Here is a 19,598-nt window from a genome sequence, read left to right as displayed (position 1 = left end):
TGAAAATTGAATAAACCGGGTCTCAAATTTAATTGAAATTCTCTTCGCGTGCCGCCGTCATTCCATTCGTCAACTTCATCAAATGACGACGAACGGCGGCACCGAGCCTCTCCAGATCACGATAATCAAATTCAAATCCTACTTATCAACACGTTTTTCCATTTCCCGGGCCCAAGTTTTCAACTTCCTTCCGTCCCTTCCTGGGAGCTCGGTTTTGTGTTGTTGCTCCTTTCAAGAAAAGCAGACCATGAACTGCCTAAAAGTACATCAAAAATTATTACACCTCCCATCCGGTTTAAGGCAAATCCTCCATGGGCGACAGCGAGATAACAATACATCATCATCAGGTTAGGTTAGCGTTAGGCAAGAACCTTGGAATGGATGAATGAAGTAGAAGGATCAAGGAGAGCGCCGGAAGGGTTCTGGTCTGTTTTTATCTGCGTCCAGGACACCGAAACGATACACGACGCGCCTCGCCGCTGCTCTCTTTCGCGCTTCCGACACGTTTTGTCTGTGCCTTTCTCACTCATCATCAACAGTGCCATCCATCCAACCATTCATTCACCGTCATTCATCTTCATCATCTATCCAACGACACGGGAAGGACGAACGACCCCACACAGAACGGCATCATCCTTCTTGCTTCAGAGAAACTTTTCACCCGGTTCCTGCCCCCGAGCTCCTTCCCAAAAATCCGTTCTCTAATCCCACTTTTGCAGCAGCCGCTTTTTGTTTGTTGCCTCGGCTGCTGGCCGATGGTGCTGGAAAACTCCAGGCGACAATAAAATGACACATTAAAATCCGAAACAATCATCGTCACTTTGGTGGCGCGCGTGTTTCGTCTTCTTCATTCTGCTCCTCGGCGGCACAGAACCAGAAGCCCAAAATCCTTTCCCATCTCCGGTGTGCCATCCGCCCCCACAACGAACCCAGGATAACAGAGCGTTCCGGATCCCTTTTTCCCGGTTGCCGCTACTCCGCGACAGGGTTTCCCGGCAATTTCCCCCAAGACAGACCCGGACCACGCGGGCACAGCGCGCTTATGCACAACAACAAAACGGCGAGCAACCGTTATCAAAAAAAAAAAAAGTTCTGGAAAAAAGTTACCGAGGAAAAGGCCTCCGTGTCGTTTCATTTTTTTTGCCTGTTTACTTTTAACCCAACATTGCGGTGTGGAAAAAAGGGTTCCACAGTTTTAATGGAAAGTATAAAATTTAAACGAGTGCCGTTATACTTCGAGCGCCGCGAATCGGTGAAATGTGAAAATTGTGATGCCTCGGATTATGGGACTCGATTTTCATTGGTACCGAGTTGTTTCTGATAACTGAATTGTACAAATATTAGCATTGCTTTCGAAAGCTAGCACTATTGATTCTAACAAACCTTTTAGAAGGGGGCGTGTCTCACAACGGGACAGCAGGTATGCCAAACTGTCATCACGCGTGTGTTTTGTCGGCTGCACAAGTTTACTACTAATTTCATAGAAAGTACCAATTTATTAACAACCAAATTCAATTTAAGTGTTAAGACTTCTCCATAGACACCGTTTATGTGAAAGTAACGAGTTGGAATTGAACAAGAAACTTTCGAGGAAGTTTGTGATCCAGTGAAAGTTAAAAAAATAAGCTTGAATTGAGAAAATCTGGAAAAGGATTATGATGTGAAGGCAGTTGTGAATTGGATTCGGTAGAAAGATTACCTTAATAACACCACGGAGCAGAAGCTATAGTCAACAAATTTCGAAGTTAGCTGAGGTCCACCTGAAAATGTCAACGTAGCTGGAAATATTTGCATCTGTAAGAGCAAGTTCACTGGTGTTGGGGGAAAGTGGTAGACATTTTGACACTTTTAGACATTTTGAAAATTTTACCATGCAAAAATGTTTTCAAGATCTTTGGGCGTTGTATTTTTTTACAGCACTGTTTCTATTCCAGCCGTATGTGATAGAAATATTGCTATTTTTGCATCACAGCATGCGAGAATACAACACGTGTTGTAAAAAACTCTTGAAGGCCACAGATCTTGAAATTTTTTCGCATGGTAAAGTTTTCAAAATGTGCTAAAAGTGTCAAAATGTCTACCACTTTTTCCGGGAGAATTAATATAAGGAAATCGAAATTCAGCTCTGGTTCCAGGATCAGGGATTTAACCCGAAATTCTAAATTTTAATTTTAATTTCCAAATCAGAATTCAACAGTTCAAAAAAACTATCAATCATATAAAAACAAGCAAATCAAAATAAAATTTTTAATCCTATATTGCAAATTTTAAAAATATGCTAATATTATAATTTTCCCGTGATAGTATTTATTTCGAGAGTTAAACACAAGACATTCAACTTTACGCACGGCACGGTGTTTTTGTAGCTTAACACATTAAGAACCGTGAAGAAATCTTAGCCGTAAATACCAAAATATGGCATTTTTTATCTCAGAAAACTCGATCAAATTTTATAAATCGAGTATCTTAGAGTAACCGAAAGCTGAGTGTTTAATTTTGTAGATTAAAGTATTATTGTTAAATTTATAACAGTTGAGTTATCCTCAAGGCCGGATTAAGGAGGAGGGCAATAGGGACCCCGGGCCCCCCGGCTCAGGCGAGGAAAATAGTTAACACTATCTTAATCATACTATTTCAATTTCTTCAAATCTATGAAAAGAAATCAAAACTAGAAAATAGTAATGAAAAGTTGAAATATAACAACTAAATGTGGCTTGTGATATAGCTCAGTTGGCAAGTCTGTTGTCTCCTGAGCCGATGTCCGCGAGTTCGAGCCCAAGAGTAAACATCGAACACAGTTGTACCGGATGAGTTTCTCAATAACGATCCGCCAACTGCAACGTTGATAAAGTCGCGAATGCCATAAAAATGGTAAAACGACTATAATCGAAACAAAAAAAAAAAAAAAATAACAACTAAAGGAGCCCCTTGAAATAATATTGAGAATAGTTTTTTTCTTACATAAATTAAGGCCCCCCTAGAGTAAGCAGAGGAGGAGTTCTCCCGCATTTTGCGGGCTGAGAATATCAAAATCTTGTAATTGAATTTAAAATTTTCAACCCAAAACCTGGACAAAAATAATGTAAACCGAATTCGAAAAAACCTCGAAAAAAGCTAAGAAGAATATGAGGCAAAACACCTCAATTTTTTTTCATCGAAATTTGTAAGTCAGGATATTCTGTACAGAAAACAAACGTCTTGCACAATAATAATGTTTTTTTTTAAAATAACTTGCCAAGTAATGGTTACTGCACTAAAATAGCAGCTAATTTCGCCAAAACTGGTTCACAGTGCCAAGGGAGAACAGAGAAGCTTTATGTGATAAACATTGAAAAATTTTACCCGGGCAGTATCCGGGTATTATTATAACATTTCATTTTTCAATCATTATTATTGAAACTTCCGTTGGTTAATAATTCCTTTACCCCTTTTTCCTCCCTATTTTTGAAAATGAAATATTCAAAAAAAAAAACTGCAGTTGCTTAAATTGGACCAATCGACAGTACAGAGTTTCTTCATTGAAATTCCATCTCAATTTCTGTCTCGACTTGAAATTCGTATTGAAACATTTTCAACTGATTGAATAAAAAAATTATCGTCTACTGAAGTAAATATTCTGAATTCAGCATATCATTTTCCAAATGATCATTCTCAAATTATCATAAGAACATTCTAATAGTTGAGTTGCTTATATCATTGAGTGATTCTCTTAACACGAATATTTCTATGTTTTTAATCTTATCTTTTTTCAGATTCAATTCATTGAAATGTTCAAGTCTTGTGTTGTTTCTTCAGTTACTGAAGTTCAGTTTCATATTTTTTTCTGAATTTTGAGAACTCATGATCTTTGTTGAGGTTACTAAACTCATTTGGATTCCTTATCTGACTTTTTTCATAATAACTGATTTTGTATTTTAAATATTTAATCTTTATTCTGATTTGTTTTGAACTTATATCCTTTTGGCTTTGAGTACATCGAATGAAACTTGTCACATTTAGAATAACAATTTGATAACATTTTTCTTATCTGATGGGAATAATATTAATAACCATCTCATGAAAAAGTTTTTTTTTTGGTACAATTTCTGCTTTGGCTCTGATTGTAACTTTATTTTTTTTTTAATTTAATTCTTATTTTGTTTTTCAAAGCTTGATTTTCGGTCAGTGATCTCTGGGTTTTGATTAAATTTCCTCGGATATTGCCCGGATTTTTGGAAATTCATAATTCAAATAGTTAATTTAGATTAAACCTGAACTTATGAATTTAAATATTAGATTCATGAATGACGGCTCTATAACTTGGCTCATAAAATTCTAATCTGGAATTAGATTGGGAAATCGATTTTTTTTACATTTCAGGAATCGTATGGAAATTCGGATAAAAATTCCAAGCGCAATTTTTGAATTCAGGTTCAGAATTTAGATTGAGAATGCAAATTCAAAATACAGAAAACGGTTTAGCTTGTAAATGAATTTTACAATCTACATAAATTGTTGAGCAATGCAAGAGATCATGAACATACCATATTGCGGGCCAAACGAAAAATATCGTTTTTTCACTTGCCAACAGTATGCTACACTTAGAAGTATAACTCAAATTGACTGAATTGAAGTGTTAAACTTTATTGGACAAAATTGAACTCAACGTTTTCCGTTACTTAAAAGTGCTTTATTTGTAAAACTGAGTTCAGAGGTTTTTGAGATACTGATTGCCGAATATCGGTGTTTTTCTCGTCAAAGATTACTTTGCGGTCCTTAATGTGTTAAGATTGCTTGTCAATTCAATTTCAAGATTTCAATTTTCTATACAAAACTAGTTTGTAAACAAAATTAAGCTGAGTTTTTTGTTTTATTCTCAAACCCCAAATTTTCAAAAAAATCATCTACAGGATTTTCATTATGGAATTTATTCTTTATGAAAAAAAATTACTGTTAAAAAAAATCTTCGCCTAAAAAATCTGCAAAAAAAATCTATATTTTCCAGTGTATTGTTCAACATTATTAACACATTGAGGACACCAAAATTTGTCATTTTATGTTTCAGAAACCAGTGAATAAAATACTGTGTTTTGTTACATTTTGTAGAATGAGGTTTCGTTATTAGATTCATAACATTTGAATTATGTTAGCATATTAGCGACAAGCGAAAAGACGAGATATCTCGTATTTGATCCGCAATATATTGCAGTTTTTTTTAAAGCCAAATTTCATACTAAAATCATTGATGTGGTCCAAGTTTGCATTAAGAAAATTTGATCCGAAAATCTGATTTATCTTTATCAAAGGTTAAAACTTGATTTATTTTCATCGAAGGTTAAATCTTTGAATTTGAAAATTAGTTTGGAAGATTGGGCTTGTTTGGTTTGAGTATAGAATAATTTTTTTTTAGAAATGAAAGACTCTCCTAAAAAATGCTTATTTTATGCCGAAATCAACTAAGTTTGATCTACCAGACTCTTAAACAAATTCAAAAATTTTAACCATCCATGAAAGCGAATTTAGCTCACCTTTTAGGTTTAGGACCAAGTTACAATTTAATACGAAAACTTTCAAGTACTTAAAAATGAATAACCATATAGTTACAAACATAATTTTTTAATTTTTTTTTTCGTGCATTATTGGGCAAAAAATCATAGAGAAAAACCAGTCACCGTCGGTTCTTCCTACGACCCTGTCTGTTCATAATTACGCAGGTGAATATGAAGTAATAATGATCACTTTTAATATTCCTGTTACGTAAAAATTTTTAATGTCATCCTCTGTGAATCAGTGAAATGAATGAATAGCGCCAAATTATATTAGAATTGAGGATGCATTTATTACAAATTGTAAAACGTCTGAAATAAACATTTATACTGAATTTAGTGTGTCGATGGAGTAACATGATTGAACGCCCTCAGAACAATTTTAAATTCTCAAAATCGTGGCTTTAGGGATGAATCATCCCAAAGGATGAAAATCCCGTATAAAAAAAAATCGTGGCTTTTGTGAGCTGTAAGATCACATTCGGTATCAGTAGCTTATCAAAAATGATAGAATGTCACATGACGAATGATTAATTGAAAAGTCTTGTTTTTTAAATTTTTTGTAATTCTGTTTCAAAAACCCACAAGGATTTTGTGTAGGATGTTTTTTATCATTCTTATAAAATGTGATGAAAACTTCAAAGTAAATCGAGTTCGTCTAGGTGTTCATTAGACCATATATTGCAGCTTTGTAGAAATAGTTTTGCAATAACTCCAGCAATTCACCATGATTGTACGGATTTATCGCATTTTTCAAAAAATTCCGTGAAGTTCAACATACAAAGAGTCAAATGAATCATTTTGACAAATACAGTCTAGAATAAAACTAGAATAGAAGAGAACAAATTCTAGAATTAAAAGTTCCTGAGGCAAAACTAGCCATATATCACAGTAGACAAAAATGCCTCGAGCAACATAGCGAATCATTGGCGCTGATATACTTTTCCAATTAATTTTGTGAAATGTTGATCTACTTTATTATCCGATTAACGAGACTCAGCAGCCTTCTCCAGCTCCAGAACCAACCGAGAAGAAACATAATCAACCATAACGCTGCTGCCGTCACACATCCACACGCTTCGATAGGCAAACAGTTTTAAATTAACATTCATATTTGATCGCCTATGGTCCTAAAACCCCATCTCACACCATAAGCCATTCCTGCCTGCGGAGCCTTATCCGCAGAGGAATAAACATAACCAAACAACAAACGCGTCGTCCTCCGTCAGGCGTAGTCATCCGTGAGGCGTAGAGAAGTCGGGAACTTTTCCTCTCCTGGAGACTTTTTGCGGAAATTTTGATTCGGTCGATTTCGGAAGGCGAGGAAGCTTCCGATTATCTCTCTCCTGTCCCCATTCTAAACCAAAACACAACACAGCCCATTTGTTTTGAAACAACTTGTTTCGAGTTTTGCTGCTGGCGGCAGCGCTTTTTGTATTTGTGTGTGCGTGAATCAGTAAATATTCTAGAAGCACTTTTCTTTTTTCTTTCTAAGGGGGCAAAGGGGTATTTCTTGGGACTAGAACTTGACTTCCTCCGAAAAGCTGGAGCGTTCTGAAGCTAAACATTGCCTAAGAAAAGAGGCGTCTGAGGAAAGTTAAATGTTTGATGAATCGGCATTATTGGATGAGGAAGCAAGTTTGTGTGTGAAGAAAGAAAGTGGGTATACCAATCAATAGAAAGTGGTTACGTGGGTGGTAAAGCTTAGTTCTTTTAGAAATGGGACAGTTACAAATGCCTGTATCTCAAAAACCATTCGTTTGAACGAAATACTTTCTATGAAGGAAAAGTAGGCAATGTTATGATATTTCATGAAAAAATTTGAAAAAAAATATTTACCGTTTTTTGTAAAAGAAATTTCTACTTTATTCTTGGTGTCTCCCATTGGCCGGCGCACACTTTTTTCTGTCATGGTATTGATCAGTTTCTCCAACTTATACTTTGTAAAATCTATATTTTAGGTGGCTTCACCTTCCTTCTTCAATTTCTGATACTTTTTGGTCCAATACTTCTCTGGAAACTGGAAACTGGAAGCATTTTAGTGGATACAGTTGTTTCGAAATGAACAAATTTGGTTATTTTTTATCACATTTTTGAACGTTTTTTTTTCGGTACCGGTTTTACAGCTTAAGAGCTTTGGAACTATCAAAAAATGGCTGTTTGAGGTTGGATTTCAATGAGTCATCACTAGGCAACACTTTCAGCTTATCGGAGAAAATTGTTTTGGACATTTCAGCGATCTACCCTTAGCTTTTCGTTTATTGAAAATTAAAAATGCTGGTATGAGACTTGCATTCCTTGATGATCCTTAACCGTTGTTGCCGATCATCTGCTTCACTCCAATGCTTGATTTGAACTTTGTGGACATTATTGACAGTGTTTGCATACTTATCCACCACATAAACTCAGTAATTCTTTGAATAATCAACGGTTTTTTCAGCTATCAATTTGATAATGACGAATTTTAAAGGAATCTGTGCAAAAAATTTTTTTTCTTTTTCTCAAGCATCGTACATATCTCAAAAACGCGTAAATTTTAAATTTTGAAAAAAATAGGTCGAATAGTACTTTTTACAGGCAACAAAATGCTGTTCAAATTTTTAATATCCAAAAACTAGTTAACGAGCTATTAGCAAATGAAAGTGTCCCATTTCTAAAAGAACTAAGCTTTATTACTACTCTTGTACGCAAGTGAGTTTTTAATGAATTGTTAAAGACTTCCATAAATTTTTTCGAACAATCCGGGATCAGTAATAAATTTCCATCCGGAACAAATTTATTACGCCGCTGCCGAGCGTCAGCGGCATTTGTCTTTCTAACTTTGAGAATTGTAGAAAATGAAATGCATATAATTCTTCGCCAGTGACAACAGTAAACGTCGGGATTTCGACGATACTTCCCCGAAAATGCCAAGCTGCATAGTCCCTCGAATAGACAGACAGTTAGCTTCTCTGTTCGGACCATTAAGCGGCGCAATGGCAATCGGTCTCGGATCCCAACAAAACCCTTCTGACGGCAAACGAAAGCTCACGTCCCGTGAAATCCAAACAGCCTTGGGTGACATTCGGTGGTTACTTTGGCACTTTTCTCGGATGCAAAATCCGCCGAGAAGAATGTGTGTAATGATACAACAGCACAGGCAACAACGACGCTACTCAAAATCAGTTTATTGAGCTGAAATTTGGTTCTATGGCTAGGGCTAGAGAGAGCGTTCTTGCGATTTTTGGCGCTTTATTTAGCGGGAAAAATTTCTGTCCGCTTCCCAAAAACAGAAAACCTCGTCCAAAGTTCTTCTGTGGGAAAACCACAATGCCACTAGACAAATGTTTCGTTGTTTTTGGGTCGGTTGTTTGTTTGCAATTTTGCTTACACATTTCTTCAATTGCTTTTGGGCATAAAAGAATTTTTTTTTATGTTATTCTTTTCCACGTCGATCTAACGCTGCTATTCGGAATCGAATGGACTTACTGAAGATTATTTTTCTTGTATTGATTTATTTAAGAAACATGATCGAAATTTTATTTCTCATCCTTTCTTGTAACAAATTGGTGATTCGTTTGCAATTTCAAAGCCATTGAGATTATCTTCTATCTGGATTAGTTTCATCAAAATAGACGCACCATTTTATCCCATTAACGTATTTGTTTTTTGCTACAAATCAAAATCCGTTTCATCCTTTATTACCATCGGAGATTTTAATCTCGATAAGTAAAATTAATTCACGAATTTATAATATATTCATTGAAACATTGAATACCAAAGAAAAGCCTTGGAGCCATCTATTCGATTATAAGGTGAATTAGTTAAAAAGAATGCAATTGGCTGATAAGGTCAGCGATGTTTAACTCTTTGATGACATATACAACCATTCGAAATCGATGAAAAACTTTTTTTATCTGTTACTTTGAAAAAAACTATAGAAATTCAAAAATTAAGGAAAATATTTCTTCCACATATTTTGACCTCTCAAATTTTTATAAAGTCGAATTCATTTTAATTATAAGATCGTTATCAAACCATAATTATAATAACATCAATTTTCCCTTTTTTTCAGGGTAAGCTGGTTTCGAGAATCGTTGCATATTTTATGGTAAGGTAAGGAATATGGTTTTAAAGGAAGCATTGCTTTTAAAAGAAGCTAGAATTGGCTGAATTAAAAAATAGCGCTTTGTTTAATTTCAAAAAACTTTAAGTTAAACAAAACACAGACTTAGAAAAATCTCATGATTTTTTTATGAAATACGCCGATGTTAGTCTTGCATTTTTCCGATAAGTACGAACAGGGCTGCCAATGTGCCTGATTTTTCAGAATTTTGCCTGATTTTTGGAGGCCTGTCCTGATAACCTGATAAGTCTCCGATCTCCCCTGATTTTCCCTGATTTTTGTGGATATGATAAAACATGGATAGTACGGAACTGCATTAAATACATTGGTGGAGGTCTAATGCGTAATGTGGCCAACCCTGAGTACGAAAAGGGTGTAGGTTAACGCCCAATTGGTGTAGTTTTCATCGCTTTAGAACGGAGTGAAATTTATGTTTCTATGTATATTGCCTCCACTTCGGTAGTTAAAAGCTGGTTTTGTAACTTACATACGATCATATTATAATGTATGTGAAACATATATCAAAATACTCTAGAAATATATCTGTTTGTGGGCATAGAACCATACCAAAATGATTTTCCATGACAAATTTTGTCGATTTGTTGGAAAAATTTCTGGGATTTTGTAAAAATAATGTATACAATCCCTCCTCTTTTTCTTCTATATTCCTAATCCTATCCTCCTATTGCAAAAAAGGAATTGTTCCACATAGAAATGTTTCTCGTATTCAAATACCATCCCACGCCAAATTTCTATTTGAGTAATTAGTTCCGTACTCAAATATCCTTTATATGCCAAATTTGGTTTCATTTGCTCGATTAATTCTCGAGTGATGCAAAACATATGTATGGAAGCTCCCCTTTCCCCTTCATATCTTCCCGCTGAAAAAAGGAGGGACTTCAATTTATCATAGAAACATTTCTCGTATTCAAATACTCTCACATGCCAAATTTGGTTCCATTTGCTCGACCAGCTCTCCAGTTGTACTGAAAATAGTAAAAAAGATTGAACTGTAGAATTTCGATGAGAAGGTGAAGTTCTTTAAAAATAAAAGAAAAAAATGCGAACAAGAAAGAAAAGCTTCAAAGATTCCTGACAACAACCAATCAGAAAAATCATGATTTGGTATAAAATACTTTTTCAAAACAAAAACTGAAAAAAAAAATTTGAAATTGTTAAAAACATGACAGAAAAAAATTAAAAAAAAAATAATATGTTGTAAACGGTGAAACAAAATAAACCACAGAAGAAAGGATTAAACATATTCCATGATAAAATAAGTGATATAAATTGTTAAAATTAAAACCAAAGTATTATGAAAAATGAAAATTTTATTATAACTGTTGATTCAATTTAAATTTGAAGTAATAAAAATCGATTATGATGATTGATTCAATTAAAATTTTAGGCCTAAATGGATTCAACAGAAAGATTGAAGAAAAAACAATGAAAAAACTACAATGGAAATTCAGAATCTATACACTACATTGATTGTGCTATGAATGAATGATGAAGATGAGTAAAAATAAGCTACACAAACTTTTAAGGCATTGAAAATTTGAACGAAATGTAAACTAAAAATAATCAAACTTGTTAAATTCATTGAAAAAATTGTTGAAACAAATGAAAACAAATAACAATATTTAAGAAGGAATAATTGAAAATAAAAAATTAACTGAAAAATGTGAAGATGATGGAATAAAAAAGTAATGAAAAAAATTTATAAAAACAAATAGCTCAGAAAAATTGTTATGAAAAAAACTAAGTTTACAATGAAAAAATTAAATTTATAGAAAAATTTAAAAAAAATAACGTGCAAGAAACAAAGGTGTTGCAAAAAGCGTAAAAAACCGAATTGAATAAACAGATTGCAAAAAAAATCGCAAACAAATATTCGATGTAATGTAAGCCTAAGTAATGAAAAATGAGGTTTGCATAAACATGTGCAAATCTTAAGTAAATAGTGAGAATATTATGAATTTTACCAAAAAAAATACTTGAATTAAAAAATGATAATTAAGAATTCAGAATTTTTATATCATAGTGAAAAATACTATGAGAAAAAATTAAATAATAATAAGAAAGCCACCCGGTGAGAGAAATATGGAATAATATAGTAAATGTTCAAGAAGGAGAAATAGAAAACAAATACTATAAAGTTAAACAACATTGGTTAAAATTGAAACTTGCATAAAAACGCACAAAAAAAAGTTTATTCAAGCGAGTATGTTTCAATCCTATTAGCAAAAACGCTCTTGACTGATAACCGAATTTCGTAATGACATGCTGCTTGTGCCAGAAACGATGAAGATTTCGATCTTCGATTCGATCAGTATTAGCAGCTTACTCAAGAATCACTTTTAAAAATATATGAATTTAGGATTCAGTTATTTTTCTTAAAAAAAAGTTAATAAAAACAATTTTTTTAATACATTAAAATATATAATTTATTTGTAAATTCAAGTTTGAAATTAAGAATTACTTTCAAACAGTCAAGATTTCAGCTATGGTTTTTTTTTTCAGGAAAAGAATTTAATTTATCGATTGAATTTAAATCATAAGATTTGCATTCGAAAGTCGACTTGGTGATTCTTAGTTGAAAATAAATATTAAAAATAAATATTCACCCAGTAATACATTTAGGGACTTCAAAAAGCAAATAAAAATACATATCAGAGATTTGCTATTGAAATTATATATTTATTTACAGCAAAGAAAAATTTATTTAGCTCAAATTCAATATTTCTGACAATGAAAAAAAATGTGATCCATTAGAATTTAAATTATGAGGTTTGTTACACCTTCCAAGATGAAAATATATTTGGAAAATAGCCAAATATTTGTAAAAGAATGAAAATAGCAAAGAAAAATCTTTTTTTTTTTCTTCCGACTGGGAGATCCTTTTTTCTGAATAAAAAATATTTTGTTTTTTGAACAAGTTTCCAATTATTTGATTGCTTTTGATTTTAAATATTTGCAACTAAAGAAAACACTTGTTCTCGAAAAAAACTAGAAATACATTTAAATGATTATTTTTATAAAAAAAAACCAGAAAAGGGCCTAAAAAAAGAAAGAATTTGCGAAAGATCTTTCAAAACACATATAACTATGATAAAATGATAACTTTTAACGAAATAACGAGTTTATTTCAATTTCAGTTTCAACTTTTTTTATAAGTAGCAGTCTTAAAATTTTAAAACTGTAACTTTCAAGGTCGAAGGAGATTGTAGGATACAGATGAACAATAGCATAATTGAATAGTTTTTAATTATTGTTTAACATTTTGATCAACATAACACACTCAATTGAATGTTATTGGGTGAGTGTGTAAAAGGCTTTTTTATAAACGTTTGGAAAAAAGAAAAAAAAATCGAAAACGAATGTTTGTCAGTCGATTAACGAATATTGCGATCGAAGAATCTGATCAGAATCTGACACCGACTAAGTATATAAATTGTAAATTTCAACGCTCCTTCGTTTTTTTCACATGTTTGCAGCTCATAAACCGATCAAAATTTCTAATGATGACTGTAGATCTATCTGCCAAAAAAATCTCTAAGATTGTGAAAAGCTAGTAGGAGATATAAGGGCATAACGAGCACCCAGAGCATAATAAGCACAACTCTTTTCTACAAAAGTACGTATTTTCTTAAATAAATTTTCATTAGGACTTGTTTCGCACTTCCTATAGCACTAATTTTTCACAAAAACAGGAATCTCCTTATCATCTTTACATAGATATTTAAAAAAAATCAGCTAGGTTCGCAAGCAACGAAAATATTATAACTTTTGAGCATCACGAATAAGCTGTTATGATCTTAAAATCACCTTGATCTATAATGTAAATAATAAAATTTTTGATTTTTCACTTTTATCAATTTTTAAACACGGTTTTACTTAAATTTGTTGACTCGGGGCATGATTTATAGAACCACAACTTGACTAGTTTACATCCGACGATTTAGCCTATTGGTAAGGTGTCGGAAGGTAATCAAAAGACTAAAGTTCGATTTCTGTTCGAGGTGATTTTTTTCCATTTACAATTCATGCTCGATTTTTTTGATTGTTACATTACACGGCTAGTAGCATCATCCTCCAAACGAAGCACCAGAAGCATAATGTATGAGCGTGTGTGAATTGTTTGTATTCTACAAACAGACCTAGATTATTTTGTTATTGCTTTGTTTGATGAATCTACGGCTCACCTGACTTCATCGAGTTTAATTCGCTGCTATATTCGGCAGAAAACGCTCATCGTGCCCTGATTAATGGTGCTTATACTGCCCCAAGGGGGGTTCTCATTATGCCCCTGGCTGGTTTTCAGCTTTTGGCAAAATTTTTTAAAATGCATTTTTTAACGTTTTAATCTAGTTTTTCAATTTTCAGCCCGTTAGGAAATAGGCTTTTCAAGTGTCTTAACACGAAACAATAATGTAACCTCCATATTATAGCTATTTTCTATGGTTAAATTAGCGTTTTCCTTATGGTGGCCATTATGCCCTAATCTCCCCTATATCTGGGCCCCCGGCTGGCCACTCCGGGGAACGTAAATATATTTCTTTAAAAAGTATCCTAAAGTTTTTTGAGGACGTGAATCACGGTATCATTTAAGTGAAACATAAAATTAACATCCATTTCATTCTCCGTAAATTGATCTCCGGAATATGGATCAATTCAAACTGAAATTATGACTGCCTCATACATTAGCAGCAATATATTGGCCTCAGTATATTGGCATATAGACAATACTGGTTTTCAACATCAAATTGGCTTTTGTGAAATTTTGTCCGCAGATTTCACATAATGAGTACATTAAGGCAATTCTGAACATTTTAATACCCATCTATGAAAAGAAGAAAAATACTTGTTCTGAAATTTCGAGTTCTGTTTGCTCTTCTTTACAAGAAGTAGCTCCCTCTTGTTAAAAATGGATGAAAAGCTATCCTCGGTTTTCAGATGGGTCGATCCTACGACCGGAAGGCTAAATCGATCTAGCAGATCAATCTATTCTTGAAGATCGAATAAACCTAGTGCCAATTGAGAATTTATTATTTTAGGATTCCACCCCTTGGAACCGCGAGTCAAATCGGTAAGCGAGACGGCCCTCAGCCGTCCAGGTGTCGGCCCTACACCTTTCGTTAGTATTTTGGCCGTTTCATGATCTTTCGGCTAGTGCCACAGTCTTTTAAAAATAGCGATGAGTTTAGGAAGTTAAGCTTCCTATAGCATCACATGAAGTACCCAAAGGGTTCGGTATGTATCAATTAGATATATCTTACACAAATGATATTGAAATGAACAAATGTGTCATGAATGATAATTTTACCATTCGAGTTTTTTTAAAAGAGAGAAGCGCATAACAATAGAATGTTACAAAAGGCAAATTTCGTCGATTTTTATCGAGCCCCGCACGTTCGCCAACCAAAAACTCATTTCACTTGCACACTACATCATCGTAATTGCAAAGCATTGGTTGCGAATCCAAATTTAATCGACTCGAACGACTGCTGATTAAATTAAGTTTCGAGGAAAAATAAACTCTCAACAATACAAACGAAACTAACGTGCCGACATTTGCTCTGAATACAACATCATTCCCGAAATGTCCCGTTTCCATTTCGTATGAATGTTTGCGCTTAATGAGCTTCCCACAGCAATGTTTCGTCTGGTCCGTGTTTGTGCCATTTCATCTCCTGTTACCCTTCGAAAATGAGGCCAATTTTCCTGGTCCATGGTATCCCAGAATCCAACGGTCTGGCCTAAGTTCTCGAGAGCCGGACAAACCGTAATGCCGGATAATCAAACCAATCGATCGAAACTAATAATTCAAACAACCCCAAAATATTCGTCCTTATCAGGTTATGTCTGATGGCGGATTGTGGGTAGAGACCTGATATGGAATACCATACACAACTTTCCACACACAAAGTGCGATTATGATTTGCAACAACGTTTTCCCCCGCCTCTGCGAGAAACTCGAACAACATGAACAACATATTCATATTGTATGTTCTGGAGCCACCCCACCACCTTCATCGATGTTTATATCGGTGTTACCGAGTGGGCAAACATTCAATAAACAGCCGACTCGACGACTGGGTGGCTGTAGTACCACCTTCTACCCACTAGGTATAGAACACAATGATGTGTGATCAACATAACAATTGGAAAATTGGGGGAAATCTGTTCGGAAAACACTTATAAGCATCGTAAAGCGCCAATGAGCTAGGCCGGCCACATGCGACCAGATTTGCAGGGGTGGGATTCGGGCCAAGAAAGTGCTAGGGCAGGGTTGGATTCTTTAGTGGTTAAACAGAACTTTCTGTTTAAAATTCATAGTCAAATTCCCAAGTTTTTAGGATTTCTGGTAATGAAATCAACTTTTTCCATATTTTTGTTTCATCATAAGAATACAATTTGCAATGATATTTTAAGTGTTATAAGTGTAATATCTAGAGGAGAGGGAAATTGATTGAAATTTCAGATTTTCATCATACTTTTACGAAAAATTTAAATTTCACTTCTACTTTTGTAGTTTATTACGCAACATGGCGATGTTGAATGGCTCCTTTTACTTTGGACGATGTAGTTGTGCTCAAAAATAATCTAAAAGTATTGATTGTAGAGCCATAAAAGTGGTCAAAAAAAATGAAGCTTTTGGGACCCCAGGGTTTGATAATAAGATAAAGTGGCCACAAATCGACTCAGTCTACTACAAAATTTGATTTCATTTGCGTGTTTGGCTGTCAAGTTATGTATGCCAATAATATTATGTAGAAGCTTTCCCCATTCTTTAATCACATAAACTCACTGGAAGCAGAGAGAAGTATCAAATAATCATAGAATATTTTTGTTCCATCCGATTAATTAATTAGTCTCCTTGCCTTACCAAATTGCTGGTTAAGTTTTTGAGTATGGCAAAATAATTGTATGGAAGTCCCTCTCCACAGTCCATATCTCGCCACTTTAATAATCATGGAAACCATACCGTACTCAGATATCCTCGAAATTATTTCTCGAGGTATTCCACAAAAATTGTTTGAAAGTCTCCGAACTAGAGATGTACCGAATATTCGGTCGGCCGAATATTCGGCGCCGAATATCGCCAAAAAACTGTTAAGCCGAATATTCGGCTCACCGAATAGTTGAGCTAAGTATTCGGCCGAATAGGCCGAATAGGCCGAATATTTAATATTTTAATTTAAAAAATAACAGATTAGTAAAATTTTTCAAATGATTTTGGATAATTTATGAAATATCCTATAGTAATGTTGAAAAAGCAACACAATAATCAAAAACTTATGGTTCAGCAAAACATCTTAGGGGTATCTGAAAACCTTTCACTGTAGATCGTACAGGAAAAATTCTGACGATTATCGTTTTATACTTTGATTATCGTTTATTCCAGATTTCCTTGATATATCCAGGCTTGCCCGTAAATCCGAGATAAGTTAAAACTGGCCGGGATGATATTGTTTAAAATTTTCCGGATTTTGTCCGGCTTTATTCAAATTATAAAATAAATTTTAAAAAAACTCAAATTTCTTTTTGAAGATTTTTGGATTTTGTATTCAAAATCAATTTTCAATAAATTCCAAAATGAACATAAATTTTTGTTTAATCCCCCGATACGATTTTTATACTGATGCTGTGATTCAATGAAAACTTTAAATTTTTAGTTTATTCTTTCTTTTTTCTCTTGTATGTTTAACAGTAAAGCCTCGATTTCGTTCAGATTTGCCAATTTTTCAATTTTTTTTTTCAAAAATCGTCCTAAATTTCCCGACCATATGGATACGTTGTTTTTAACAACTATTTTGGAAATATCTTACTCTAAATCGATCTTCATCTAATTCGTTATCAAATATGCAATTTCAAATTTGTTGGCACCTTCGACATGTTGTGTTCCAGATTTCACAGGAACCCATTCTTCTTGTTGATATACAAACGTCTTAGAAGCGACAAGTCATCTGACGTTCTTTCAGCTAATTTTGAAAATCAAAGAGACCTCTAACAAGGTTCTGATACATCTGATTAGATATAATCGACTTGAAAACATGAGAGACCTGTGAATGGCTGAAATAGAAGATTTATATTAAAAAAAGGCAGTAGAAATAGAAGAATTTCTATTGGAAACTCAACAGAACATTCGACCGAATATTCGGCCGAATATTCGTTTGGCCGAATAGTTGAAAAGGTCAATATTCGGTATTCGGCCGTTCGCCGAATACCACTATTCGGTACATCTCTACTCCGAACCCCTTCTACTCATCACCCCATTGGAAGGAGAGACATCCAACTTTTCTCGTATTCAAACAGCCTTAAATGCCAAATTTGGTTCCATTTGCTCTATTTTTCTCGAGATGTGTAAAATTGTATGAAAGACCCCTTCCACCATTCTATCTTCACTCGGAGAAGGCGGGAAGGGTACCAAAAAATCATGGAAATATTTCTCGTATCCAAATACCCTACCGTGCCAAATTTGGATCCCTTAGCTCGATCAGTCCTATAGTTTCGTGAGAAAAAAAATGTATTTCAACTCCCCTTTCTTCTTCCTTTATTCCCACTGTAAATAAAAGAGGGGTCTTAACTATCTTAGAAACTTTTTTCTTATTCAAATACCTTCCCATACCAGATTTTGTTCCATTTGCTCAATTAATTATCGAGTTTTGCAAAAAAAATATAAGAGAGCCTTCTTTTTCATCTTCTAAAATTAAAACAGAGAGAGATATCAAACCGTTATATATGAGATATTTCTGGGTTTTGACCAATTTTTTGCGGATATTACCCGGAGTTTTGGTCAACAGTTTTGAAATCCATTGCCCGGATTTTGACAGATTTTTAGATAAAATAGCTCTAATTTGTCCGGCCCGAGATGTATGAGAAATCAAAAGCTGCAACTTTCCCACATAAACTTCTTTTTAAACCCTCATTCGTCCCTGAAATTTTTACCCGTTACAGTCCCTGGAGTGTCAATTTGACACTCCTAACTAAAAACAATATATCTCTCTTGTTTTCAACCGATTGTTTCAAAATTTATAGTTTTAGAAACCTCGTAATGTCTATATTATTTGCCTTCGACATTTCAATTTTCCGTTATTTTAAGTCTAAGAAATAAAAATCCTAAAAAATATGCTTCGGAAAAAGACTGTAGATCAGCTACGGCAGGGGTTTTCAGATCGTGCTCCGCGGAGCACTTGGTGCTCCGCGAAGCTTTTGAAAGTGCTCCGCGACGTACGCAACGAAAATCATAAACCAACTTTGAAAAACTCTGATATATTTTTATCGTTTACATCAGAGAACATGAGAAAAAAAATCACAGGGCTTACAGTACGAACGAATAAACTTTGTTTACTTTGTTTTTACTGGCTGCTGAATCCCTGCAGGGATGTTGGCAAAGAATGGGGGATTGTCAAAGTGCACTGCTTTGATCGAACAACGACGTGTTGCAGGACTGAATGTGCAGAACACTCAATGAAAAGGTTGTTTTTGCGTCGTACTTGACGAGCTACCGATTAGAAGAGCTGGAGAAGCGCATACTATTGCTGAAAACTTAATCAAAATTTATTACAAGAAGTCGTCCGTATCATGGATGATAATAAAACAGTGGAATTGGTAAATTCGATTCCCATGTCTGACAACACGGTTTCACGGCGAATTTGTGACATGGCTGAAGATGTTGAAAGCGATTGAGAACTTCAAAATTCGACATCCAGCTTGACGAATCCACAGATGTAGCAGGACTAGCAATTCTGATGATTTGTTTGCTATCAAGGTTCTGAATGTTTCGAAGAAGATCTGTTCCTTTGCAAACCGTTGCCAACTTCCACGTCGTTGGCTGAAATTTTCGAGCTAAATAATTGATGATTCTGTTACGAACAGCAATATTACATGGGGAAATTGCATTGATGTATGTTCGGCAGTGCAAAAGCTATAGATGGAAATACTACCTGAGTCGTTGCCAAGAT

The 19,598-nt window shown here is 34.3% G+C and overlaps 1 protein-coding gene across 7 annotated transcripts in view; it reads left to right on the top strand.

Moving 5' to 3' along the window:
• Positions 1 to 19,598, top strand: part of LOC129750613 (protein boule) — a 228,862-nt gene that overhangs the window by 142,128 nt on the left and 67,136 nt on the right. For 2 of the 7 annotated variants that reach the window (XM_055745585.1, XM_055745583.1), the window contains exon 2: positions 9,580 to 9,615. The exons of the other annotated variants lie outside the window; for them this stretch is intronic. The gene's annotated coding sequence lies outside the window, so the exon portion shown is untranslated. The remainder of the gene's footprint in view (positions 1 to 9,579; positions 9,616 to 19,598) is intronic. 7 annotated transcript variants of the gene reach the window in all.

The sequence above is a fragment of the Uranotaenia lowii genome, chromosome 3 (genome assembly GCF_029784155.1).
Source record: "Uranotaenia lowii strain MFRU-FL chromosome 3, ASM2978415v1, whole genome shotgun sequence".
Taxonomy (NCBI): Eukaryota; Metazoa; Arthropoda; class Insecta; order Diptera; family Culicidae; genus Uranotaenia; species Uranotaenia lowii.
This window is presented reverse-complemented; position numbering and strand designations above follow the sequence as displayed.